Source organism: Mus musculus, chromosome 4, assembly GCF_000001635.26.
Source record: "Mus musculus strain C57BL/6J chromosome 4, GRCm38.p6 C57BL/6J".
NCBI lineage: Eukaryota > Metazoa > Chordata > Mammalia > Rodentia > Muridae > Mus > Mus musculus.
In genome coordinates, this window is record NC_000070.6 from 113,367,646 (window position 1) to 113,394,828 (window position 27,183).

At 37.4% G+C, this 27,183-nt stretch overlaps 1 pseudogene; it reads left to right on the forward strand.

The window, feature by feature from the left end:
* The first annotated feature begins 547 nt into the window (after positions 1-547).
* Gm12813 lies at positions 548-26,857 on the forward strand (annotated as a pseudogene).
* Positions 26,858-27,183: the final 326 nt, after the last annotated feature.

Consider the following 27,183-nt stretch of genomic DNA (forward strand, 5'->3'; position numbering starts at 1 on the left):
GTTCAAATTTCATTAAACATATCATAAAACAATTTAACATGTCTATGGCCTTAATCATTCACATTCATATTATAGATTTATACTGGTTGTATATATGTATGGTGTAAAGTGTTGACTTTTGTCTCTCATTCTGTGAAGAAATTATTTAGACTGACTTTGTTCTGAAGTAATTGACTAGGTTATATATTTTTTGGTTCCACAAATGCAAAATGAAATTAGTTCTTCTGTGTCTAACATGTTTTACAAAATATAATGTGGTTCAGTTTTTCTGAAAATAACAGGATTTCATTCTTCTTTATGGATGAATAATACATCCTTCAGTGAAGTTAATCTCCTGAAGACACAGAGCCAGTACAAAAAAAAAAAAAAATAGGACCCTAGAAACTATCACCTCAGAGGAGTAGCACCAGTCATTAATACTTTTCCTTGCAAGGGGAATTTTCTCAAAAGGTAAGATTTAAGAATGGCCTCATCATGCTTTTTTCAGTGTTGTCATAGTTCTTACCCAATTTTGTTGCCACATTTTCAATTTAATTTTTCAGGTGTGATGGAACCTTCAGCTTTCTGTTTACCTGGATTCTTCATGGTCTTCATTCTTCTAAAGATCACAGTACTCACCCAAGGTAGAGGCATACTCTCACTTTTTTTGATGAAATTTGTCCTTGGACAGGTTCATACATGCTTACAAGGCATTATGACTACTTATATCCAATACTCTTATTCCCCTTTCACCCTTATCATTTCCCCACCTCCCAGCATGTCCCTTTCCCACATTTATGCTTCTAGCTTTGTTTTAGGACCCATTGCTTTTTAACCAGGACTGTTTGTGTAGCCACAGGTTTTGGATGATCTGCTGTGGCATGGTGGACTCACAAAACAGAAGGCAATGATTATCTCTGCCTTAAAATCCACCAATAGTTCAGCAGAAAGGGGTAGCAACCCATGTGTAATTCCGTGAATGATGAAGGCAGGCTCAGTCTTAAGAAGGCCCAGTGCATGTTGCTGCAGCTGCTGTGAGATCGTGTTTGCAATATCGGTGTCATTCTTGAATATTTTTGATTCTGTGTAGAAGCCAAACTGAATTTTTTAGAATTAATCACCCTGTAGCACAGGAAATAAGGCCAACAAGATGCAAATGGGACTTCAGGAAGTAAAACATTCATGTACAGCAAATAAAATTGTCAAACAAATGAAGAAACAACCTCTAATCCTAACACTTGGGGGGCAAAGACAAGTGAGTTTTTTCAACTTAAAAGCATATATCAGGAGTTTCAGGCCAATTAGGACTATATAACGAGATCCTGTCTCAAAAACAAACCAGCTGAAATAAAACAACAAAAAGAATATATTTGCAACAATAATTTTTTAAAAAGATGCTTTAATTTGAGAGAGAGCAAGGGGAGCTGTTAAGGGAGGAAAGAAAAGGAGGGACTAACACAATTACAATCTTAATATATATATAATATATTCTTAATTACAATAGAATTATATCACTTTGTCTGCTTCTGCCCCTCCCATGCATCCTACCTCCAATTCCTCTTATGTCCTACTCCCAATTTCAAGTTGATAGTTTCTTTTTCTTAAATTATTATTGTAATACAATCATGCGATCACACATCATACAATCATATATATGTATGTACACACATATAAATATATTCTGTTGAGCTTGTGTTGTGTGTATGTGTATGGTGTCAGGGCTGACCATTCTGCATTGGACAACCAATAAGTGGATCCTTCTTCCAGCAATCATTAGTTACTTGTAGTCCTTTGTCTCATGTAAGATCCTGCAAAAATTTTCTCCTCTTATGCTAATATGTCTGTTAATGTTTCCATTGTTTCAGACTTGACTATTCAGACATTTCTAGGTCAGACTTTCTCAGTGCGGACCTCCTGTATTTAGGCTCTTACAATTTTTCCACCCTCTCTTCCACTATGTTCCCCAAGTGACAGATGCAGAAATTATAACATGTTGTCCATATTGGGTTGGATTTCCCCAAGCCCTTTGATCTCTACATTGCATCTAGCCATAATTTCCAGGATGCCTCTATTTGCCAGAAAGAGATATTTCTTTGACAAGGGAGTAATGACTTCATTTCCATCTGAAGATATAAATAAAAACTGCTCACTAGTTCCTTTTCTCTGTAATTTTATTAACCCAATAACGAGATGGTGTTGATCCACTTTCATTTTCACCCCCTTGGGCTGAGAATTCTGATTATTCAATTATTATCTTAAATTATTTAAAGGAAAGAAAATAATTAGTTCCTTCCCACAATAAGTAAATTTTACAGAAGCAGACAAATTGAGCATCTCTCTAAACCTAGTTTCCCTGTTTTGATCCTCCAGCTGCTTATTTTGTTGGAGTTTTAATTAATTTGGTGAAGTGATTTTACAGTTTATCCACCTTTTGGTTTTGTCTCCAATAGGGAAGATGTTGCAGTTTTTACATAATTCTTCATTAATACATCCCTTAGAGTTTTGGCAACAATGAAGAATATGAATGCTAAATATATGTGTTAAGAAATTAATCTTTTTAAAAAATATTTGCTACTTGTATATTAGTCTAACCTTTAAAAGAAATTGTTTTTGTGACTATATTCAAGATGTGGTGATGTAAATGCCAAAATAGTGCACAGATGAAAATTTGGTTCTGTCTTGGAATTGTTTTTCTTTTTGAATTGAGATGTGTGTAACACACAGTAAAGTACATAAAGTATACAACTTAGTGAATTTTTGCTTATAGAATCATTCATGAATTTATATTTTAGCTTTAGATATTGAATAGTTTTAGCAACTCAAAATCTTGTTTTAATCTTTCCCAGTCAATATCATGCTCATATTGCCAATTTGACCAAACATCTAAATTCTGTTGCCATAGATTAACCACAAATATTACTATATTATTCTGTTCATAACAATCTCTGTAGTGGCCAATATTTCTCACCATTATTCATTCATTATTATTATGATAGGCGTTTGTTTACTCTGCATTTTTCAGTATTAGTATTTGTGTGTATTATTTTATTTTTACTACTTTGAGATTGGAGGCTATTACGACTATTACTGCCATTAATATTTTTAAAATATGTAAATATTTACTAAAATATTTGGGGTTTTCTCAAGTATGTCTCAGTGAGGTTATGTTTTGGATTTCCCTGTTGTGTCTTGATCTTGAACCTCCTTGAATATTCTTATTGATATCCTTATGATAGCTCTTTCAATTAAACACATCTTCTAGTGTTTTAGCATTTTAGAAAATATATTTTTTCCTAGGGCCTTTCATCTATTTTGAACACAGTTTTTTTTTTTCTCTCAGATATAGTATAGATATCTCCTAGTTTGTAGCTTTCTCTTTTTGCTCATATTCTGATGTACAGAATTTACTAAATTATATGTAGTCTAATTTATCATTTTTTCTCTGATTATATTTTTATGTTTTCACAGCCTGTGTTTGACTTGGAGTGTTTAATTTTTTTAATTGTGTCTATCCATACTCCCAATGAGACACAAGTAGCACACCATTGGGAGTAAACACTTTCATAAGCTTCTTAACTCTTGATTCTATACTGAATCATAATGCCATCTTTCTCCTCCTATTAATGAGCTTGGATATACATGATATGTTTAATGAAATTTGAACATGAACAAATGTATTAAATAATGAAAAAATACCAAAATCAAATGTTCAGCACAATTCAATCGATGTATTCATTTTATTTTTCTTTATTCAGGTGTTATTAATATATTAACACCCAGATTCCAGATACAGAAGAAGGGGTACTGGTAGAGTGTACTGCAGAAAGTTTGTTCCCACCTGCTAAGATGACATGGAGAGACAGCAATGGAAATATAATTCCACCTCAACCACATTTGACTCTCAGGATAAAGCTGGGTTATTTTGTTTGAAGAGCACCATTCTTTTGAAGAATAGAACAGAAGGTCTTATTACTTGCTCCATTTACAATAAAACTACTAATCAGGAGAAAAAGAGAAGTATTATCATATCAGGTAAGCTTTTATGGCTTGGTTTTGTCAAAGGTCAATTATTTTAGTCAAGGAGTCAAATTAAGGAGACATGAGTGAAATAATAAATGTGAAATTACATTATGTGCTTCAAATTGCTATAGAGCTGCACTATTTGAGTTGCTAAAATCAGAAAAATACTGGATGCTATGGAGAATATTTTAAAGAAAGACATTGAGCCTGGAGAGGAGGCTCAGAAGTTAAGAACACTAGTTTTCTTTGATGACTAGTTTGGTTCCTAGTATCAACACTAGATGGCTCACAATCATCTGTAATTCCAGCCTTAGCAAATCCAGTGCCCCTTTCTGGACTTTATATGCCTCTGCATGTATGTGTTTATATACACTCACAGACACTCACTTCCACACATGTACACATACATAGAAAATAAATCTTAAAGAAGGTATTGAAATAATTGGATAAAAAGCTCTCAATCTGTGTTGTAAGTTAAGGATTCAAAAGTTATATGATTTACATGTAAACTATTTCTATATTTGAATCTTAATATTATTTTTCCTTTAAAATTATTGTTTTGTCTCAACTGAAAAACAGCATGTATAACTTCTGGAGATAAAATGCAGATTAGAATTTTCCTGCATGTGTCTTTGTGGATAAGAGGAGTCAAGGTACCAAGGGAAAGGTCACACTCTAAATACAAAGATAGAGGAAAGCACCACAAAGCATGAAAGAACAGCTTAAATGTACAGAAGTAGGATGACCACACACAGAGAAGCAGGAAACAGCCTCCAGTCCCATGCATTTTCTTTGATTGTTGTGTCCATGGTCCCTCTGGAATCTTCTGCACCCGAAATTCTCTTTTCCATCTCTTGTATTCTGTTGCTGATGTTCACATCTATGGTTCCAGATTTATTTCCTAAGGTTTTTATCTCCAGCGTTGCCTCACTTTGGGTTTTCTTTATTGTGTCTACTTCCCTTTTTAGTTATAGTATGGTTTTGTTCGTTTCCATCACCTGTTTGATGTGTTTTCCTGTTTTTCTTTAAGGACTACTACCTGTTTGGTTGTATTTTCCTGTTTTTCTTTAAGGACGTGTAAATCTTTAGCAGTGTTCTCATGTATTACTTTAATTGAGTTATTGAAGTCCTTGATGTCTTCTACCATCATCATGAGATATAACTTTAAATCCGGGTCTATCTTTTTGGGTGTGTTGGGGTTCCAAGGACTGTCTGAGGTGGGAGTGCTGGCTTCTGATGATGGCGAGTGGTCTTGGTTTCTGTTAGTAAGATTCTGCCTTTCGCCATCTGGTAATCTCTGGAGTCAGTTGTTATAGTTGTCTCTGGTTAGAGCTTGTTCCTCTCGTGATTCTGTTATTCTCTACCAGCTGACCTGGATGACTAGCTCTCTCCTGAGTTTCAGTGGTCAGAGCACTCTCTGCAGGCAAGCTCTCCTCTTTCAGGGAAGGTGCACAGATATCTGGCATTCAGACTTGCCTCCTGGCAGAAGATGAAGGCTTGAAGCAGGGCCTGTCCCAGAAGCTGTTAGCTTCTGTAGTCCACACTCTCACCTGTGCAGACTAGTCTCAGCAGGATCCAGGAACCAAGATGGCTCCTGCAGATGCTCTGGCAACACCCTCCTGGGGCGGTCAGACACCTCTCCTCTGGCAGGGATGGTGCCCTGATGTCTGGAGCCTGAAAAGGGGTTTGCCTCAGAAGCTCTGTGGCTCCCATCTGTCCCAGAAGCTGTTTGCTTCTGTAGTCCACACTCTCACCTGTGTAGACTAGTCTCGGTGGAATCCAGGAACCAAGATATCTCAAAGTGATCCATTCTTAACTCCTTTTACAAAGCTGAAGTCTAAGGGGATCAAGGAACTCCATATAAAACCAGAGATGCTGAAACTTATACAGTAGAAAGGGGGGAAAGCCTCAAAAATATGGGCACAGGGGGAAAATTCCTTAACAGAACAGCAATGGCTTGTGCTATAAGATAGACAATTGACAAATGGGGCTTCATAAAATTGCAAAGCTTCTATTAGGCAAATAGAACATTGTCAATAAGACAAAAAGGTGACCAACAGATTGGGAAAGGACTTTTACCAATCCTCAATCCGATAGGAGACTAATTTCCAAAATGTACAAAGAACTCAAGAAGGTGGACTCCATAAAATCAAACAACCGCATTGAAAAATGGGGCGCAGAACTAAACAAAGAATTTTCAATTGAGGAATACCGAATGGCTGAGAAGCACCTGAAAAATGTTCAACATCCTTAATCATCAGGGAAATGCAAATCAAATCAACCCTAAGATTTTACCTCATACCTGTCGGAATGGCTAAGATAAAAAATTCAGGTGACAGCAGATGTTGGTGAGGATGTGGAGAAAGAGGATCACTCCTCCATTGCTGGTGGGATTGTAAGCTTGTACAACCACTCTGGAAATTAGTTTGGAGGTTCCTCAGAAAAGTGGACATAGTACTACCATATGATCCAGCAATACCACTCCTGGGCATATATCCAGAAGATATTCAACTGGTAATTAGAACACATGCCTCACTTTGTTCAAAGCAGCCTTATTTATAGTAGCCAGAAGCTGGAAAGAACCCAGATGCCCCCCAACAGAGGAATGGATACAGAAAATGTGGTACATTTACACAATGGAGTACTACTCAGCTATTAAAAAGATGTGAGTTTATGAAATTCTTAGTCAAATGAATGGATCTGGAGAGTATCATCCTGAGTAATGTAACCCAATCACAAAAGAATTCACATAATTTGCACTCACTGATGAGTGGATATTAGCCCAGAAACTTAGAATATCCATGATATAATTTGCAAAACACATGAAACTCACGAAGAAGGAAGACCAAACTGTGAATACTTTGTCCCTCCTTAGAATGGGGAACAAAATACCCATGGAAGAAGTTAGAGAGACAAAGTTTGGGGGTGAGATGAAAGGATGGACCATCCAGACACTACCCTACCCGGGGATCCATTCCATAATGAGCCACCAAACACAGACATTATTATATATCCCAGAAAGTTTTTGCTAAAAGGCCCTGATATAGCTGTCTCTTGTGAGGCTATGTCAGTGCCTGGCAAATACAGAAATGGATGCTCACAGTCATCTATTGGATAGAACACAGGGCCCCCAATGGAGGAGCTAGAGAAAGTACCCAGGGAGCTGACAGGATCTGCAACTCTTTAGGTGGAACAACAATATCAACTAACCAGTACCCCCTGAGCTCATGTCTCTAGCTGCATATGTAGCAGAAAATGGCCTACCCAGCCATCATTGAGAAGACAGGCCCCTTGGTCTTGCAAACTTTATATGCCCCAGTACAAGAGAACACCAGGGCTGAGAAGTAGGAGTTGGTGGGTAGGGGAGCAGTGCAGGCAGGGGTAGGTATAGGGGATTTGTGGATAGCATTTGAAATGTAAATGAAGAAAATTCCTAATAAAAAATTGGAAAGAATGAGAAAAAATAAAGCATAAATGACAAAAAGAAGTATCTGTATGACAAGAACTTCAAAACTTTGAAAAAAGAAATAGAAGAACTCAGAAAATGGAAAGATTAATACAGTAAAAATGACCATCCTGCTGAAAGCACTCTACAGATTCAATGCAATCCCCATCAAAATTCCAACTCAATTCTTCATAGAATTAGAAAGAGCAATTTGCAAATTCATCTGGAATAAAAACAAACCTAGAAGAGTTAAAACGATTCTCAGCAATACAGGAAATTCTGGAATCAACATCCTTGACCTCAACCTGTATTACGGAGCAATCATGATAAAAGCTGCATGGTATTGGTCCAGAAACAGGCAGGTAGAATAGTTGAATAGAATTGAGTCCTAGAAATAAATCCGTACACTTATAGTTGCTTGATCTTTGACAATGGAGCTAAAATCATCCACTGGGGGGGCGGGGGTGGGGGAAAGACAGCATTTTCAACAAATGGTGCTAGTTAAACTGTCAGTCAGCATGTGGAAGAATGCAAATAGATCCATTCTTATCTTCTCTCAAGTCCAAGTGGCTCAAGGACCTCCACGTAAATTCAGATACACTGAAACTAATGGAAAAGAAAGTGGGGAACATCCTCAAGCACATGGGCCCAGGGGAAATTTTCCTGACCAGAACACCAATAGCTTATGCTTTAAAGCCAAGGGTTGACAAATGGGACCTCATAAAATTCCAAAGCTTCTGTAAGGCAAAGGACACTGTCAATAGGACAAAACAGCAACCAACTAACTGGGGAAAAATCTTTACCAATCCTATATCAGATAGAGGACTTTGAACATTTCTTTAGTTTTTCTCATTAATTCCAGATTCCTCCTTTGTAAATTCTCTGTTTAGATCTATACCCCACCTTTTGATTGGATTGTTAGGGGTTTTCTTTGGTATTTAGCTTCTTGGTGTCTTTATATATTTAAATATCAGCCCTCTGTCAGATATGGGGTTAGTGAAGGTTTTTTTCCCAATCTGTAAGCTCCTAATTTGTCTTACTCACTATGTCCTTTACCTTACAGATGCTTTCCAGTTTCATGAGGTCTCATTTATCAATTCTTCTTCTTAGAGTGTGAGCCACAGGAATTCTGTTTAGGAAATTTCTCCCTTTGCCAATCAGTTCAAAGTTCTTTCCCACTTACTCTTCTATTCGATTCAGTGTATCTGGTTTTATGAGGTCCTTGATCCACTTGGACTTGAGCTTTGTGAAAAGTGACAAATATGGATATATTTTCATTTTCTAAATACAGAATACCAGTTAGACCATCACCATTAATTGAAGATGCTGTCTTTTTTCCACTGGATCATTTAGCACCTTTGTCAAAGTTCAAATCTTACCGTGCATTCGCGACCAGCCAGGAAAGACGCAGCAAACTGGAATCTTCTGCAGCAAAACTTTATTGCTTACATCTTCAGGAGCAAGAGTGCAAGCGAGCAAGAGAGCAAGAGAGCAAGCAAGAGAATGGCGAAACCCCGTCCGTATTAAGGAGAATTATCCTTCGCCTAGGACGTGTCACTCCCTGATTGGCTGCAGCCCATCGGCCGAGTTGTTGTCACGGGGAAGGCAGAGCACATGGAGTGGAGAACTACCCTTGGCACATGCGCAGATTATTTGTTTACCACTTAGAACACAGGATGTCAGCGCCATCTTGTAATGGCGAATGTGGGGGCGGCTTCCCACAAATCCCCCTTTTCTTGTAATAAGAGCAATAGGCCACCCACATTAATGAGAGTGGAGATAGAGGTCAAATCCCCAGTGTGCAGGTAAAGGAGCCGTACACAAAGCCTCCTTCCAGGCTCATCACCCAGAGGGGTCCTGGTCTGGTCCTGTGTTGTTTTTCCTTGGGGAAGGACACTTGAACACTCAACCTTCTTGAAAGATGACATGTCTCCCTAGAATAGGCTCATATGTGCCGCGGAGCCCTTCTACTTCAGTGCTTAGCCGTGGAACTCTCTCGGGCTGCTGAAGCACACTCACTCTATCCCGTGCAATGAGACTAGCCTTGTGGGATGCAAGAGCTGAATGGCCAGCGACCTATTGCTTAAGCATAGGTAACTATATATCAGGGGAAGCACCATGTTCTAGTGCTGCAAGCACCTGGGCAATAACCACCTTGTCTCTCCTAGTTTGGGCCTTAAGGTTAAAGACCAACCAAAGAAGCAACACTAATCCACAGCAAAGTGTATCTCCAAATAATATCAATCCCACCCATTCTTTAAAGAAGGAAAATGCTGAGGAGATCCAATTGGGTAATCCTTTGGTCAGGGACAGGTCCAAGTGCGTGGAGTTGACCTGAAGTCTCAATTCCCGAAGGGTCTGTTCAAATTTAGCCGTCCAATTCTGTAACATATACTGAGAAAGACTTTTTGACATATTAGCTGGTTGGTTATCAGGCAGAGGAAGGAGTCTGCCCTTTATATCCCTCACAGAGCGACACTGGTCGGCTCTATGATAACCCTTGCCACACTTAGAGCAAAGAGTGAGAGTCCCCCCCTGTTTATCTGGAGCTCTGCAATCTTTCTTAAGATGCCCAGGCTTCCCGAAGTTAAAACATGTCCTCTGATCATTTCTGCCCATGGAGCGTTTTTGGGATTGGAGGATGGCGGCTGCTAAGCCTGCATTGGTGAGAGGTCCCTCAAGCTCCCGACAAACCCTGAGCCAGTCTTGTAAACCTTTGTTCTTTCTTGTGGCTATGGCCGCTCGGCACTCCTGTGTGGCTTGCTCATAAATGAGCTGTTCTACCAGAGGTGCGGCTTGCTCTGAATCTCCAAAAATATGCTCTGCTGCCTCTGTCATTCTGGCCACAAAATCTGAGAAGGACTCCTGAGGTTCCTGGACGATCTTTGTTAGTTGCCCAGTGGCTTCACCTGCTCGGGAGAGCGCCTTCCAGGCCCTAATAGCCGTGGAGGAAATTTGGGCATAAGCTCCCCAATGGTAGTTTGTTTGATCAGCAGTATAAGCTCCCTGACCGATTAACAAGTCAAAAGTCCAATCTCTCTGCTCTGGAGTCAAAGCAGCAGCGTTTGCTCGGGCCTGCGCTTGTACAGCCTCTTGCCATAGAGCTCTCCATTCCATATATTTGCCCATACTAGGGAGAGCGGCTTTTGCAATCATTTGCCAGTCGGCAGGAGTTAGTGCCATGCCAGCAAGCCTGTCTAACTGCACCAAGGTAAAATTAGCATTGGTTTCATATTTACAGACCGACTCGGCAAGCTCTTTAATCTGCACATATTCTACCGGAACGTGGACACGCCCACCCTCGGCTCCTTCAAAGACCGGAAATGCCTGTTGTATTTTCCTTTGTTCCTCCTTTGGAATGAATGAGTCTGCGCATTGCCTCTCTGTCCATTGCCTCTCTGCGCAGGGCTGACGCACTACGCAGGGCGGGGGCTCCGCAAAGAGCGGAAGTGCACTATGACCTTGAAGCTGACTGCCCTGAGGCCAAGCAGCAAACTGGCCTTTGACAGCTGCTTTTGGCTTTTTCCCTAACTGATTAGCTAGCATTTTATCTGGCTGGTACCCTTTTCCCTCATAATGAGCTGCTTCCTTCTCCAAGTCTGTTTCTTCAGTGGAGAATTCATCATCTGATTCAGAGCTACCAAGAGCTGGCTCCTTGAACTCATCTAGTGATGAGTATAGGCTCCTTCTCCTAGAGACCTCCGCTAATTGATCTTTTTTCTTTTCTTTTTTCTTTTCCTTCCTTCTAATCTCTCCCCAGGTATTCTTACCTGACCTAAACTTTTCCTCGGGTTCAAGACCCGTGGAAAGGCCTGTATACTTATTTTGTGTACCATGTTTCCTTTTTGCTCCTACTCTCTCTCCCCGCTTTACTTCTGATAGATTGCCCTGAATTTCATCCAGAATTTTCAGCCCTGCCTTAACCGCTTGATAACATGTGAAAAGGAACAAAAAGGCTCCTAACACTAGAAAAAGTTCAAGGCCAAACATACCTTGTAAAGCTATTTCCCACTTTACTTCTGATAGACTGTCTTGAATTTCGTTAGAAAGTTCAAGGCCAGACGTACCTTGTAAAGCTATTTCCCACTTTACTTCTGATAGACTGTCTTGAATTTCGTTAGAAAGTTCAAGACCAGACTTACCTTGTAAAGCTGTACTCACTGGTACCCCTGTTCCCCAGCTGAAGAGTTCTGAATTCACGCAGTTGAATCCTTTTCAACAGTCTGTTTTACGGGAACACTTCATTACCACTGTTCCCCAGCTGAGGAGTTCTGAATCCAGGCTGGATCCTTCTCAACAGTCTGTTTTACGGGAACCTTTATGACCGTGACCCTCAGTTCTGGTTCCAGAATGAGGAATCTTCCTTGCGCCGGTGATGGTTAGCTCCCGTCCCGGGTTCCAGCACCAACTCTTACCGCGCATTCTTGACCGGCCAGGAAAGACGCAGCAAACCGGAATCTTCTGCGGCAAAACTTTATTGCTTACATCTTCAGGAGCAAGAGTGCAAGTGAGCAAGCGAGCAAGAGAGCAAGGGAGAGAATGGCGAAAGCCCGTCCCTATTAAGGAGAATTATCCTTCGCCTAGGACGTGTCACTCCCTGATTGGCTGCAGCCCATCGGCCGAGTTGTTGTCACGGGGAAGGCAGAGCACATGGAGTGGAGAACTACCCTTGGCACATGCGCAGATTATTTGTTTACCACTTAGAACACAGGATGTCAGCGCCATCTTGTAACGGCGAATGTGGGGCAGCTTCCCACATTCAAATATCCATAATTGTGTAATTTAATTTCCGAGTCTTCAATTCTAATCAATTGATCTACCTTTTATTGCTCTGTAATATAGCTTGAGGTCAGGGATGGTGTTTCACCCAAAATTATTTTAATTTTGAGAATTGCTTTTACTACACTGGGTTTTTTGTTTTTCCAAATGAATTCGTGAATTACTCTTTTGGTGTCTTTGAAGAATTGTGTTGGGATATTGATGGGAATTGCATTGAATATGTAGGTTGTCTTTAGTAGGATGGCCATTTTTACTGTTATTTCTGCAAATCCATTAGCATAGGAAATCTCTCTATTTTCTGAGATCTTCAATTTCTTCCTGGAGAGACTTGAAGTTATTGTCATAAAGATTCTTTACTTGTTTGGTTAGAGTTACCACAAGATATTTTATATTATTTGTGGCTATCCTGAAGGGTGTTGTTTCCCTAATTTCTTTCTCAGCCTGTTTATTATTTATATAAAGAAAGGCTACTGATTTATTTGAGTTAATTTTATAACCAGTCACATTGCTGAATTTGTTTATCAGTGGAACAAGTTCTCTGGTAGAATTTTGGGGTTGCTTATGCATACCATCATATCATCTGTGTCTTTGTCAATTTTTATCCCCTTGATCTCCTTTTGTTTTCTTATTGCTATAGCTAGAATGTTGACTACTATATTGAATAGATATGTGGAAAATGAGCATCCTTGTCTAGTCCCTAAATTTAATGGGATTGCATCAAGTATCTCTCCATTTAAGTTGATATTAATTGTTGGTTTGCAATGAATTGCTTTTATGATATTTAGGTATGAGCCTTGAATTCCTTATTTCTCCAATACTTTTAACATGGAGAGGTGTTGCATTTTGTGAAATGCTTTTTCAGCATCTAAGGATATGATCATGTGATTTTTTTCTTTGAGTTTTTTTATATAAAGGATTGCACTAATGGATTTTCACATATTGAACAAACCTTACATCCTTGGGATGAAGCCTACTTGATCATAATGAATGATGGTTTTGATGTTCTCTTGGATTCAGTTTGCAAGAATTTTAGCGAGTATTAATGCTTCAATATTCATAAGCAAAATTGGTCTGAAGGTCTCTGTTGCATCCTTGTGTGATTTAAGTATCACAGTAATTGTGGCTACATTGAATGAAATCGGAAGTGTTTCTTCTGTTTCTTGTTTATGGAATAGTTTGAGGAATATTGGTATTAGGTCTTCTTTGAAGGTCTGCACTAAATCCATCTGGTCTTGGGCTTTGTTTGATTGGGAGGCTTTTAATAACTTCTTTTATTTTTTTAGGGACTCCTTTCAGGTTCCTGCTTCTTGACTAGAAAATCTTCCCAGATGCCAGTCTAGTGTTTTTCTGGGAAACTTTGGCTTTGGTCTGCTTTTGTTCTTTTTAAAACAGAACAGGTGTCTTCTCAGGCTAGCCTGATTTTCCTTGCTTTTTACCTGGGCCTTTATACTTTATAAGCTTGGGTTCTACTTTATGTTGTGTGCCATTTGGAGCAGTTTGGGTTGGTTCTTTCTCCATGCCCCATGGCTCCAGAAATAAGATTCAGACTCAAACTTATTTACAAATACCTTAACCATATAACTCTGACTATACCATAACTACAATAACCCAATTATTTAGACCTAATTTATTCTACGTGGCTAGTTATCTATGCTCAGGTACCATGAGTATATCTCCTCACATCTTCCCAGACCAATCTTGCCATGCCCGACTCTATTCCTGAATTATTTCTGCTGCCCAGATGTTACACCTTTTATGTCTGGCCTAATCTATACGCCACAGGCTTTTTAACTAACATGTTATGCATCCATACAATGCACAAGATATTCTCTCTACATTGTACTATAGATGTAGATAAGGGCTCTTAATTAATGGAACTGGACTCAGAGGACAAACAAGATTAGGAAATTATTAGTCTCAGTATAGGACAGAACTAAATGAAGGAATAGCAATAATATTTTATCGTATTAGCAAGGACTTGCTAGATGGCTAAGAAGAGAGAAATCCTTTCAACCTTAGTCCATTTCTTAGGACTCATGGTCAAAAGAGAAAACCTGATATTAATATATCAGATATTAATTATAGTCTATTGCAATGAGACATTTAGCACAGCTAAGTTAATAAAGAAAAGCAGAAAATAAATTTAACCTATGCGGCTACTCAAGGAAGAAAAATAATGAATCCAGTCACTCCCACAAGGTACTAGATCTGTGTAAAATATCTATTTTGGGGAGATAAGTTCCCCCTTGAACTAGAGCCTTTTCATTCTTTGAGTATGATATCATTGGGAAAAATCCTCATTTCTTTGGGAGTGCATTGTTGCAATAGTCTAATAGTCAGATTAAGGACCACAAATGTCTCTAGAATATCAGCCAGTTTAGGAGATTAAAGTGATTGACTGTCTTCACAGCTGCACCAATTTCCATCTTCCCTCTGTTGTGGCAAGAGGCCCTAGACTCCCTAAGTCTTTAATCTTCATTCTTCAGATTCCTAGATAATCCCAATTTCAAATAATAACCAACTCTCAAGATGGGCAGAAAGGAACATTTGTCAGTGGGACAGGTGTAAGATATATCCTTTGAAAGAATGTCCCCAGTTACCTATTTTATCCAACCAACTTCACTTCCTAACATTTTTCCACTTTCAAAAAATACCATCAAATTATGAGTTTATCAATAGGTTAATCCACTGACAAGTCAGAGGTTTTGTGGTTCAAACCTTTGAATAGTTGGATCTGGGGACATAGCCTGTAATTTGAATCTTTTCTAGGATATGTATATCCAATTCATAACACCAGGTTTTTTTCCTTCTTTCTTTCAGATGTCCTATTCAAACCACAGTATATGTCATTGATGTCAAACAATCTTTTATGTCTTGGAATATATTTAATCTTTATAATTTTTTCTTAATTTTCTCAAAGGAATACTTTTTTGTCTCAAAAAGACTTGTTTATTTCAGAAAACTAATGATTAAAATCAAGAAAGGTAAAGAGGTCTGAAACCATATATTCTTGAAACAGAATATTCAGATGTGATGCATACAAACTTGTGTAACCCTGAACTTTAGTGTATCTCAATACTCTATCAAAGGAAGCCTTAAAATCTTAAGAGATACTCAAGTTATGATGCTACCCTCCCTTCCCACCTTGTATAGTTCATCAGGGGTAGAGTATAGCTGTTATTGATATTCCCTTCAAAGTCTCAGAATTCTTTCAGAGGATTCCTTACAAGGTGAAAAAAAGTTATTATAGAAAGTTAGTATAACTGCTGACATCTTGGTTTCCAAAGCAGCTTCTTCCTCTTTTAGCTAGCTCAGAGTTCCCAGGAGCCCTTCTCTATGGCTCCTACAATCTTTAGGCACTTAAGAATGGAGACAAGGCTCCCACAAGGGTACAAGGTCTCACATCATCCAAATTATATTTTCATGCTGATTATGTGCTATGCAGTTGTAAAAAAAGTGAGAAATATTTATTATGTAATATTTTCTTTAAGTCTGTTCCATCTTCAGAATAAATGGCCATAATCTTAGCTTCACTAAATTCTAAGTTCTATCTTTTCTAGATGTTCCAAACCAAAACCCTAAAAATTTGCTTGTGAGGCTTTTATCCCTGATTTAACTTAAACAAATGGATATAGCACCACAACTTTCAAGACAATACCTGTATTCAACATTTCTCTTGCTGTACCGGTGCATTCCTGAGGTCTTTACTTCCTAACTTTTTCTACTGGCTTTTTTTCAGTTTGGAGTAATAAAACAAGAGCTTGCTGTGCACTTATCTGGGAGTTCCTAGAGATAGTTTTGTTTATTGCCTTCCTCCCTCTCTACTTGGTGTTCAGGATTAGAGGTAAGCGGAACTTGAGAGGGATCTGGCATTTCCCCTCTCCTTTGTCTTCTGTTTTCTCATCTTGAAACTATTTAGCTGAGTAGCCTTTGTAATAACAGTAGCAGTCATGGTTTCAGTAACATTCCCATGACTTCATGTGCTGTCCTTGAAATTACATGTTTTTCAAAGTTTTAGTCTTCTATCATGGCTGCTTTTGTACTCATAGTTACAGTTGCTTGTAAAAGAATGAAACAATTTGTTTCTCCAGGTCTAGTCTTCATCTAATCCCTTTACTACAGACAGTCTTTTATAACGCATAATTTTCTGATGTCACCTATTATTTACACTAAACTCATAATTTATAAACATTAAAATACCTTTGGATTATACATTCCTTTTGAAAATTAATGAGAAAAAGTGTATTTTTTCTCATTTGATTCTTTATTTTTATTTTCCAAGACCACTAAAAGTTAATATTTGATCTTCTTGAGTATATATGTATAGACTCTTTGAAGGTATTGTCAGGTTACAGTATACACTGTGTACAATATATATATCTGAGGATTTCGAAATAGCTTTCATTTCATTATAGATAATTGGAAGTATTTTTTAAAAAGAAACTGTCAAAGAAAATCAAAAGATCTAGTTATTATTCTAAAGAATTTGTATTTATCCATAAGACAATGTTTATCAGCTTTTAGATACAGATATGTCTCTTTTAACATATATTTCAGAGTGACTGTCAGTGAAACTCATGCAAATCATTAAAATAAGCCTCAAATCTCAAATAAATGAACTTAAAGGAAATAGAAAAATAGCAACATTGTATAAAGATATGGAAATTTTAATTGACTTCCAGTACTATGGAATATACTAAATACCATAAACCAGTCTTTCTTATTACAATATATCTTTCCATCCATGTAATGTTTTTTACAGCTATATAATTTTAACATTATTTTGGCCACCAAGAAAGCAAGAATAATATTTTGAGAAAAAGAAAATATAAATGTATATGGATCCTTTCTCTCCCATCTTCCCCTTTCCCTCCATTTTTATGTTTCTGTTAGAATAATGACATCCTGATTTTAAAGTTTATATCAGGATTAAATGGGCTATTTCTAATTGTAAGAACCCTTTTAAGGAAGATTCTAACAGAAGTATACACATTCATCTGGGGAGCTCAAAGTAGCAAACACTAAAATAATGTACAAAAAAATGATTAAGTAATATTGTACATTTCATGGAACACTATGAAGAATAGCATTTAGAGACTGAGGAGATGGTTCCTGGAATTAAGAGCACTTGCTGCTCTTCCAGAGAATCTGGATTCTGTTCCAGCATCTTTATGGCAGCTTTCAACTCACTATATCTGCAATTTTAGTGGTTCTGTAGAACTCTTCTGGCTGCAAACACTCATGTACATAAAATAAAAATTAAGTACATTTTTTTCAATTGGAAAATAATTTAGAAATTATTCTCCCTTATCAACATTGAAGCTATTAACTGGTTTGAAAATTTAAGACAAAGATAATTGATGGACTTTCCCATTGGATATTGAGGTTCTGTTGTCAAATAGGCTTAGATTTTAAAGTTATCAGCCATGGTCTGAAGTTGTTGTATATATTAAACATATGAAATATATATTTTGTATTTAAAAATGAAAGAACAGGCTTAAAATACTAACAGAGAATGAAATGTATAATTACAATTTAAGAAATTTTTTAAAAGCCCAAGTAGAATTTCTATATACATTTGATTATACTTATTGAAATTTAAAAAGTAACCCAGTGGAAATATTAAATAGGAAATCAGATATAATGAAAAACCTGGACTTCAGATACCTGGTAAGATGCAGTGTGTATGTACATAGCTACCACTTATGGCATGAACCCAAGTTATGTGTCTGTCAGTCTTCATAAGAGAAGTTCCTATTTTTAGTAGAAGTACCTTGATACAGATATCAAGGTGCAGAACATAAAAGACATATTAATGGTCATTCCTAAGCAGGATATTTATAGCATACTTCCTCTCAAGTCTCATGGATCATTGCTGAAGAGGAGAAATAAAGGTTGTAAGAGTCATAGGTGGTGGATGACTACAAGGAGTCTGTGTTTTCTGTACACAGCAGGGCAGTTACATATATGAACTCATATGAATTGAGACAACATACACATGACTGCGAAGATTTGGGCTAGGTAAAATTCCAGCATGGAGAGGTAGGTTGAGGATGAAGTTGCACCCCTATCTATGGAGGTATTAGAATTTGATAACTGCTGGGAGAAGGAGACTCAGTTTTCTTTAAAACTGTGGCTTCTGGTGTGTTGACTGCCCTTCAGTAAAGGAAAAACATTCATTGTTACATGGGCTGTACTTGGTGTGTGTGCTTGTAGTGTGTGTGAGTATGTGTATACAGGTATGCTCATTGTACCAATGTATTTCCTCAGTTCTCATTGTGAAACATCTTGTTTTGATAGCTCTTGAACCAGAGAATAAAAATAAACAAGAGGATAATTTCAGATATTGCTGAATAAATGATTAAATGTAACATCTTATCATCTTCACATATAGCTCATATCAAGTTACAAAAACCCTTGGAATCACTCAAATTGTAAAATTTTGTCATAAAACCTTGGGTAGGTGGCCTAAACTCTGCCCATAAAGGAAGGCTACTTAAGTCCTTCTTTTACTCTTACTTGTGGACTAGGGTCCTTTGAGCTGGTTTCTTAACATATGCATATTTTCCTGTATCTATTTTACTTATTTTAAAATATGTCTATTATTTCTTTCTTTGTCCCCAGCTTTTACTTTGGATGAGGCACACATATTGTATAATATTTGGCTGTGGAAAGTATGTACAACTTTGATTGTAATGATGATACTTTTCACTGCGCTCATTTTGTTTCTACTTTGGACCCTGAACCATAAGTGAAGGTGGGGGTGGGAACTCCAAGGATCTCCGTGAAACTTTAAGTCTCCTGTATCTCTACCTGAATCCCTATGAATCTAATAATCTCCAATGAATCTTCACTTGGTGCAATTGGAGCAAAATAGAGGCTTGGGTTATAGGTTATTGCTCTCTCTCTCTCTCTCTCTCTCTCTCTCTCTCTCTCTCTCCCCTCCATAAGCAGATTGAGGGGCATTTTAGTATTTATGCTGTCTTTGCTAAGTATTCATAAGTTTAGCATGTATTCTGGCCTGTGGTGAACTACCTTTACTGGATTAGTTGAAATGGGAAGATCTAACTTAACTGAAACCTTCCTCATGGGGTACACTCCTGTTCCTCCTTTAAGTACTTTCTGAAATGTTATCCTTAACTACAGGAACCCTATCAGGCTCCTCCTCCACAGTTCTAGCTAGACACTGTTGAGCTTTGCCTCTTGAGAAAGTCTAATTTCACATTTTTAATTTTGAATTTTTACTGAAAGCTGTTTTTAAAAAAGGTTTTTTCTGTAACTTACCAAGACAAAGATAAGCTTAGTTAAGCTACATGGATTTTCATTTTTCCAAATACTCTCTCTAACGTCCTTGAATGGTTACAATAACATTTAATAAAGCATATTTAGAAAATATCTCCAGGACCACCCAGAGGGAAAATAGACCCTCAAAGTTACTTAAACCTATTAAAATAGAGAGACTCTGGCTTTTCCTCTTTGGGATATTAATTTTATTAATAAAATAATTTAAACACAGACATGAAGGGAAAGTGTGTTGCAATTTTATTAGTTTAGGGGAAAAACAACAGGGCCAGCAAACTGTAAATCTTGGCATCTGTTAGCACGGGAGATGGAGAAGAACAAGAAATACAGCCATGACTTTTGCCATGGAAAATTACAATCACTCACATCTAGAGGGAAGATTTGTTGGGATTAGTGAAGATATTTTTTCCCAGTTCCCTGTCCTAGCATTCCCCTACACAGGGAAGGAGAGGCCCTTTGCAGGACCAAGGGCTTCTCCCATAAATGTCCAACAAAGCTATCCTCTGCTACATATGTGGCTGGAACCATGGGTCCCTCCCTATGTATTTTTGGGTTGGTGGTTTAGTCCCTGGAAGCTCTGGGGGGTCTGCTGGGTTGATATTGCTGTTCTATTGTTGATATTGCAAACCCCTTCGGCTCCTGTCTTAGTCATGGTTTCTATTACTGCACAAACATTATGATCAAGAAGCAAGTTGGGGAGGAAAGGGTTTATTCAGCTTATACTTCCATACTGCTGTTCACCACCATGGAAGTCAGGTCTGGAACTCAAGCAGGTCAGGAATCAAGAGCTGATGCAGAGGCCATCGGGGGATGTTCTTTACTGGCTTGCTTCCCCTGGCTTGCTCAGCCTGCTCTCTTATAGAACCAAGACAACCAGCCCAGAGATGGCACCACCCACAAGGGGATCTCCCCCCTTGATCACTCATTGAGAAAATGCCTTACAGCTGGATATCGTGGAGACATTTCTCCAACTGAAGTTCCTTTCTCTGTGGTAACTCCAGTCTGTGTCAAGTTGACACAAAACTAGCCAGTACAACTCCTTAAGTCCTTTTTCTAACTCCTCCACTGGGGACCATGTGCTAACTTCAAAGATTGTTGTAAGCTTCTGCCTCTGTATTTGTCAGGCTCTGGCAGAGCCTCTCAGGAGACTTCTATATCAGACTCCTTTCAGCAAGCATTTCTTGGCATCAGCAATAATGTCTGGCTTTGGTGTCTGTATATGCAATGGATTCCCAGGTGGGGCAGTCTCTGGATGGCCTTTCCTTCAGTTTATGCTCCACACTTTGTCCTCATATTTCCTTTAGACAGGAATTTCACACATTTATATACTGTTGCTTGTGTTATGCTCTACAAAAAATTAGATACTTAAATTATTGTTTGACTTTAAAAAAAAATCACCTAGCAACTCTAGTTAAGAAGAGCTATTGTGTAAGTTAAATACACATGTACACCTAGTAAGGTGGCTGTTAGAGGTAGTTGATACTATTTGCAAAATTGTATGTCAAATGTCTCAAAACATAGATTATGTAGGGTAAAAACATTAATATGTCAATATAAAACCTGAATTCATTTTCTGTATATAAAAACTGACTGTCTTAAAAATAATGTGCTTGTAGAAATATTTGCAAAAATTTGGCTTAAACAAGATGTTACCTTTCATTCAGGTATATATATATATTTTTTGTTATTGTCAGTTTCACTGCTTAAGACACTGTTTCAGGAAGTCTAGGCATGACATCCTTGATCATTTTCTCAGTTCTGAATCTGTAAAATTGTGTAAATAAGTCCTTTTAACTTGGAAGAATGACTTGATGTTCAGAACATTCTTGCTTCAGGGTACAGTCCTGCTGTTGTGACTTTATTTGGGGAATGAACTAGAAGGCTTTGCTGCTCGTAGAACCCCAGGATTGGGGAAAAATTACTATATTTTTCAGTTTTCCATGAGTAACTTGTGCAAAAACATAAGTCAATAAAAGTCATGAAGATGTTATATGAAAACAGATGTACCAGACCTTTATGCTGTCAGTTAGGGAGCCAAAGTGATAGTTTGGATAAGGGTTTATCTGTCTTGTTGATTTTTTTCAAAGAACCAACACTTTCTTTCATTGATTTTTTTTCTCTTCTTTTATTGAATTCAGCCCTGCGTTTGATTATTTCTTGCCATTTTCTTTTTATTCTAGAGTTTTCAGTTGTACAGTTAAGTTTCTAGCATAAGATCTCTGTATATTTCATATAAGAACTTAATACTATGAACTTTCCTCAGCAAGACTTTCCTTGTGTCCCAAATGTTTGGGTGGGCTGTATATTCATTTTCATTGATTCTAGAAAGTCCTTAACATTTTTTTTTATTTCTGTTTTGACACAGTTTTCATTCAGTAGAAAGTTGCTTCGTTTCCTTGCAATAGTAGACTTTCTGTTGTTTCTCCTCTTGTGAACAACTAGTGTTAATTGTGGTTGTCTGATATGATGCAAGTGGATATTTCAATCTTATCTATTTAGGCATACTTTGTGAGCAAGTATATGGCAAATTTTGGAGAAAGTTCCATGAGGTGCTAAGAAGAAATTATATTTGTTGGGGTTGAAGAATTTCCACAAAACCATACAAACACTTATCTCAGTTATGTAAGAGTCGTTTATTGAATGCACACCCCAAGAGTGATGAATCAGGACCACAAAAAAAGGACTCAGGAGCCTAACTGTGGTTCCAGTCTTTTCTTAGGGCCAGCTTTTTAAAGTAAAAAACAGGTTCATAAGTTGAAAAGGTAAGGATAGTGGCAGTACTACATTTTGAGTAAGTGAACAAAGTATTATCAGCTGAATTTTAAGATGATTGGTCCCAAGTGAGTTAAGAGGGGTAACAGACAGCTGGTGAACAGGGGAGTTTCAGAGAATTTAGATAACAGAGCATAAATAGTTCAATGATAGTGTTATGGGCATTTTGGCAATATTTAAGTGTCAGCTATGGATAATTACTTCTGGGAATTGGAGTCTGAGATCGGGAACTTAATTTCACCTTTGAGGCAAAAGGAGACTAAATACAAAATAGCTTGATTTATGTTAAAAGGAACAGATTTCAAAAATATTCTTTTTTGTTTGGGTGGAATGTATTATAGAAATTTGTTAGAGTATTTGATTTACAGAATCTGTGAGCTCCTGAATTTTTATGTTTAGTTTTTTCTGGATGACCTGTCAATTGGTGGGACTTTGGTATTAAAGCCACCCACTGTCAATGCAAAATTAAAGCTTTAGTAATTTTTGTTATATGTATTGGTGCCCTTTAATTTGAGATATAAATGTTAAGTCTTGTAAAGAGTAGTGATACAAGGAGCTTACCTCAATATAATAAAGATAATTTATATCAAGCCTATAGACAATGTCAAATTAAATGGAAAGAACCTCAAAGCAATTCCAAAAAAAAAAAAAAAAGTCAGAAACAAGACAAGGCTATCTACTCTCTCCTTATTTCATCATAGTACTTGAAATGTTAGTTAGATCAATAGCACAACTGAATGAAATCAAGGGGATACAAATTGGAAAAGTAAAAGAAAAATGAAAGATTCTCTATTCACACGTTCATATACATAAGTGGCCCCAAAAATTCTACCAGAGAACTCTTACAGCTTATAAACACACTCATCAATGTGGCTGTAGACAAGACTAACTAAAAAGAAAAAAATTAGTAGCCCTCCTATATACAAATAACAAAGGGACTGAGAAGGTAACCATGGAAAGAAAACTCTTTATAATAGCCACAAATAATTCAGAATATCTTGGGTTAACTGTAACCAAGCAAGTGAAAGACTTATATGAGTAAAACTTCATTTGAAGAAAGAAATTGAAAAGTATATTAGAAGATGAAACAATCTCCCATGTTCAAGGATCAGTAAGATCAAAGCAGTAAAAATGGCCATCCCTCCAAAAGCAATCTATGAATTTATTGTAAGCACCATCAAAATTCTAACACAATTCTTTATAGACCTTTAAAGAACGATACTTCTCTGTTAGAAACCGGCCCACAGCTCACATGAACTGGGTTTCACCTGGGAGGCAAACCTGGACTGAAAAGAGAGGGGAACTAGGTGGACAAGAGAGAAATGGACCCAAGACAAGGTTCCTGATCAAGGCTCAATTCATTCTTGGAGCTCAGCTGCATGTGCAGGATAGGGTGTAGTCTCAGGAATAGCTCAGCGGCCTCCCAACAGATAGCAGTATCTTGAAGAGGAACAGCAGCAGTGGCTGAAAAATAAAGTGATCTAGGAAGGCAGGCTCCACCCTAGGTAATCTCCTTAGTGGCAGCAAAGGCTGGGGGCAGGTTACACTTCTCTTTGTATGGAAACAAACAAACAAAAACTCAAATACCTAAGCTGACCAACTCCCTCTAAGTAACAACAGTTCTCCAAACATAACTGTTGCTAACTCCCTCTCTAAGCAGCAATAGCTCTCCCAATCATGATGCCTATTCCTAACAACAAAAAGTTTAAATGAACATGATTGGTTGGCCAAAGTTACTTATATTCAGTGTCAATTGACAATGATAAAAACGCTTGGGAAAGTCTATAATCCCTTTGCTCTGATTGGGAAAATTAGAACTGTAACTTGGCAAAGATGCTTGCAATTTTTATGCTTATAATCCCTGCACCAGGACTTTCTCAGGGCTGCCAGATGAAGCAAAGCTCCAAATTCTTATATGAAGGACACGATCCATCATTATTTATGTGGTGGGAATAATAAAGGAATTTGCTGTTTCATGAGCTCACTGGTGATGTTTCGCCCCTCCCTTGTGACACACAATGGAGACAGTGTAGAATATCTTTTTCACAAGGGAAACTGGTCTGTAGTTCTCTTTGTTGCATCTTTGTGACATTTAGATAGTTTGGATATCAGTGTGACTGTGGCCTTTTAAAATGAATTTGGCAATGTTCCTTCTGTTTCTGTTTTGCAAAATAGTTTAAGGAGTATTGGTATTAGCTCTTCTTTGAAAGTTGGGTAGAGTTCTACACTAAAATCATATTGCCTTGGACTGTTTTGTTGGGGAGACTTTTAATACTGTTTCTATTACCTTAAAGGTTGCAGTTATATTTAAATTGTTTATCTGATCTTGATTTAATTTAGGTAAGTGGGTTCTATCAGGAAAATTATCTATTTCTTTTAGATTTTCCAATTTTGTGGAGTTGAGGTTTGTTTTTTGTTTTGTTTTGTTTTGTTTCTGTTTTTTCTTGTTTGTTTGTTTGTTTGTTTGTTTTTGTTTTGGGGTTTTATGTTTTTTGTTTTTTATTTTTGTTTTTGTTTGTTTGTTTGTTTGTTTTTGGAGTTGAAGTTTTTAATGTATGACCTAAAGATTCTTTGGATTTCCTCAGTGTCTGTTGTTAATTTTAATTTCTGGTTTTGTTAATTTGGATCCCCTTGGGAAGAGATAATAGAACAGATTTTTTAGGAGCAGGTAGAAATGTGAATAGGAGGGATACGATGATAGGGAGCGATGGAGAAAGTGAGGTAGAGACAGAGAACTATGAAAGATGACTGGATGACTGGAATTGGCATTTGGAAGCAATGTGTATACTTAGTTCAGTAGAAACTTCAGGATTCTATGACGGTCACCCTAGAAAGGACTCCTAGTAATGGAGGATATAGAACATTAACCAGGCAGGGCTTTTAGTGGTGGGAGTATACTAATACAACTACAAAACCTACTATCTATCATGAGTGATAGGTATGCTCAGGTAATAAAGGTGTAAAATGTGTACAAATGGCCAAGAAATGACTGGTATAATTTGAGGATTATGAGAGGAGAAGAAGCCTATGTAATATACTGCCTAGATAGCCAGGATCTAGAAGGTAGATAGATACCCTATAGACCTAGGATAGAAAAAAATCAATAAACTGATTCCTAATTGTATCCACTCCTATTCACATAGATTAGCATCTAGCCTACTTGTCATTAGAGAGACTTCCTCTGACAACTGCTAGGAGCATAAATTGAGACCCACAGCCAAATGTTAGGTAGTTATAATGTCTATGTAGGAGATCTCAATCATATTCCTCACCTTTGGAGATCATGTAAGCCTTCAGAAAGAGGGAGGGAGAATTTTAGGAGCCAAAGGTATTGAGGATACCACAGGATCACAGTTCACACAATCAATTAGCATGGCTCCTAGAGACTGACAGAGACTGAAGTGGCAAACATAGGGCCTGTAAGGGTCTTTACTATGTCCTCTACTTATGTAATGTCTTGATGTTTTGGTGAAACTCCTAACAGTGGGAAGGGGTATCTCTGACTCTTTCGTTTGCTCTTGGGATGCTTTTGTTCCTAGCAGGTTGTCTTGTTAAGCCTTGATATGAATGGTTTTTTTTCCATGTTTCATTGATATTTATGTGAGGTGTACTTTTTCTGAAAGGAATGGAGGATGAGTGGATGTGGAGGAGAATGGAAGTAGAGGTGGGAACTGGCAGGAAAAGAAGAAGAGGAAAACTGTAGTCAAGATATATTGTATAAGAGAATAAATAAGAAGAAACTTCACAGTTAATGATCATTTGGAAAAAATGAACCGCCCCAGTCACTTTTGCCTTAAATAAGCTATAAAGCTATTCTGAAGATCTCATTCCTAAATTCAGAAGTTAAGATGGCGAGGACAGCCATATTAAGAGATCTGAAAGCCTTATACATTCTCATAACAGCACACAGGGATCTCATGGCTTTAATAATATAGAGTCTTTTGTATATACACCCAACAATTGAGATAAAATATCTGTATCTGCCAAGACTTACATATTCCAAACTATGTCAGATTCTTCCTTAAGTCTAATGATTTTTTAGCACTGTGGTTCTTGAATACCTCATTGTAGATAAGGACCTTTATTTTTAACATTAATATGACAATTGTGAACAACAAGTTGCAGTGTGTTTGTGTGTGTGTGTGTGTGTGTGTGTGTGTGTGTGTGTGTGTGTGTGTGTGAATACGTGTGTTGATTCATTAGATAATAAAATGCTTTCTTTCAGGTTATGGTAAGATGCCCTGCTTATCTTCCGTGAATATAGATTTTTCTACACATGACGCAGAGCAAAAAAATTCTAAATCTGCTAAGTTCCAAGAAAATTATGATGTAGCAGGCCAAATGATCCTAGAAACTTATGAAGAAACAATATTTTGTCAGCATCAAGAAAGTTGTGAAGAGGATAATTTTGACCCTCTTCTGCTTTCAAGTTCAGATGCCCTAGGAACTTGTGAAGATAAAAAAATTTAGTCAGCATCAAGAAAGTTTTGAAGAGGATTGAGGATCTTCAATCTTCTTGAGACTTTAAGATTGAATTGTACTCGAAACTTGGAAACTTGACACAGTAAAGAAAGACAGAAAAGGATAATGTTTTGAACTTTAAAATTTATATCTATAAACATATAATCAAGGGGGTATTCTGATTAAATTTTGTTTTGTCTAAAAAGTATAGATTTTTAAAAATACATTTTTAATAAAATACTATTATACTGCATTCCCTCTTCTCTTTACTCCCTCAAGCTCCTTCCAGTTACATGTTGCACTGTTTTTAATGTTTGTGTCTATATAGTTTCAGGGCAAAAGAATATATAGATTTTGATGCCTAGAAGTATCCACATGGCCTGTGATGCATACCCTCCTCCACATCTTAAATTCAGTAAGGATTT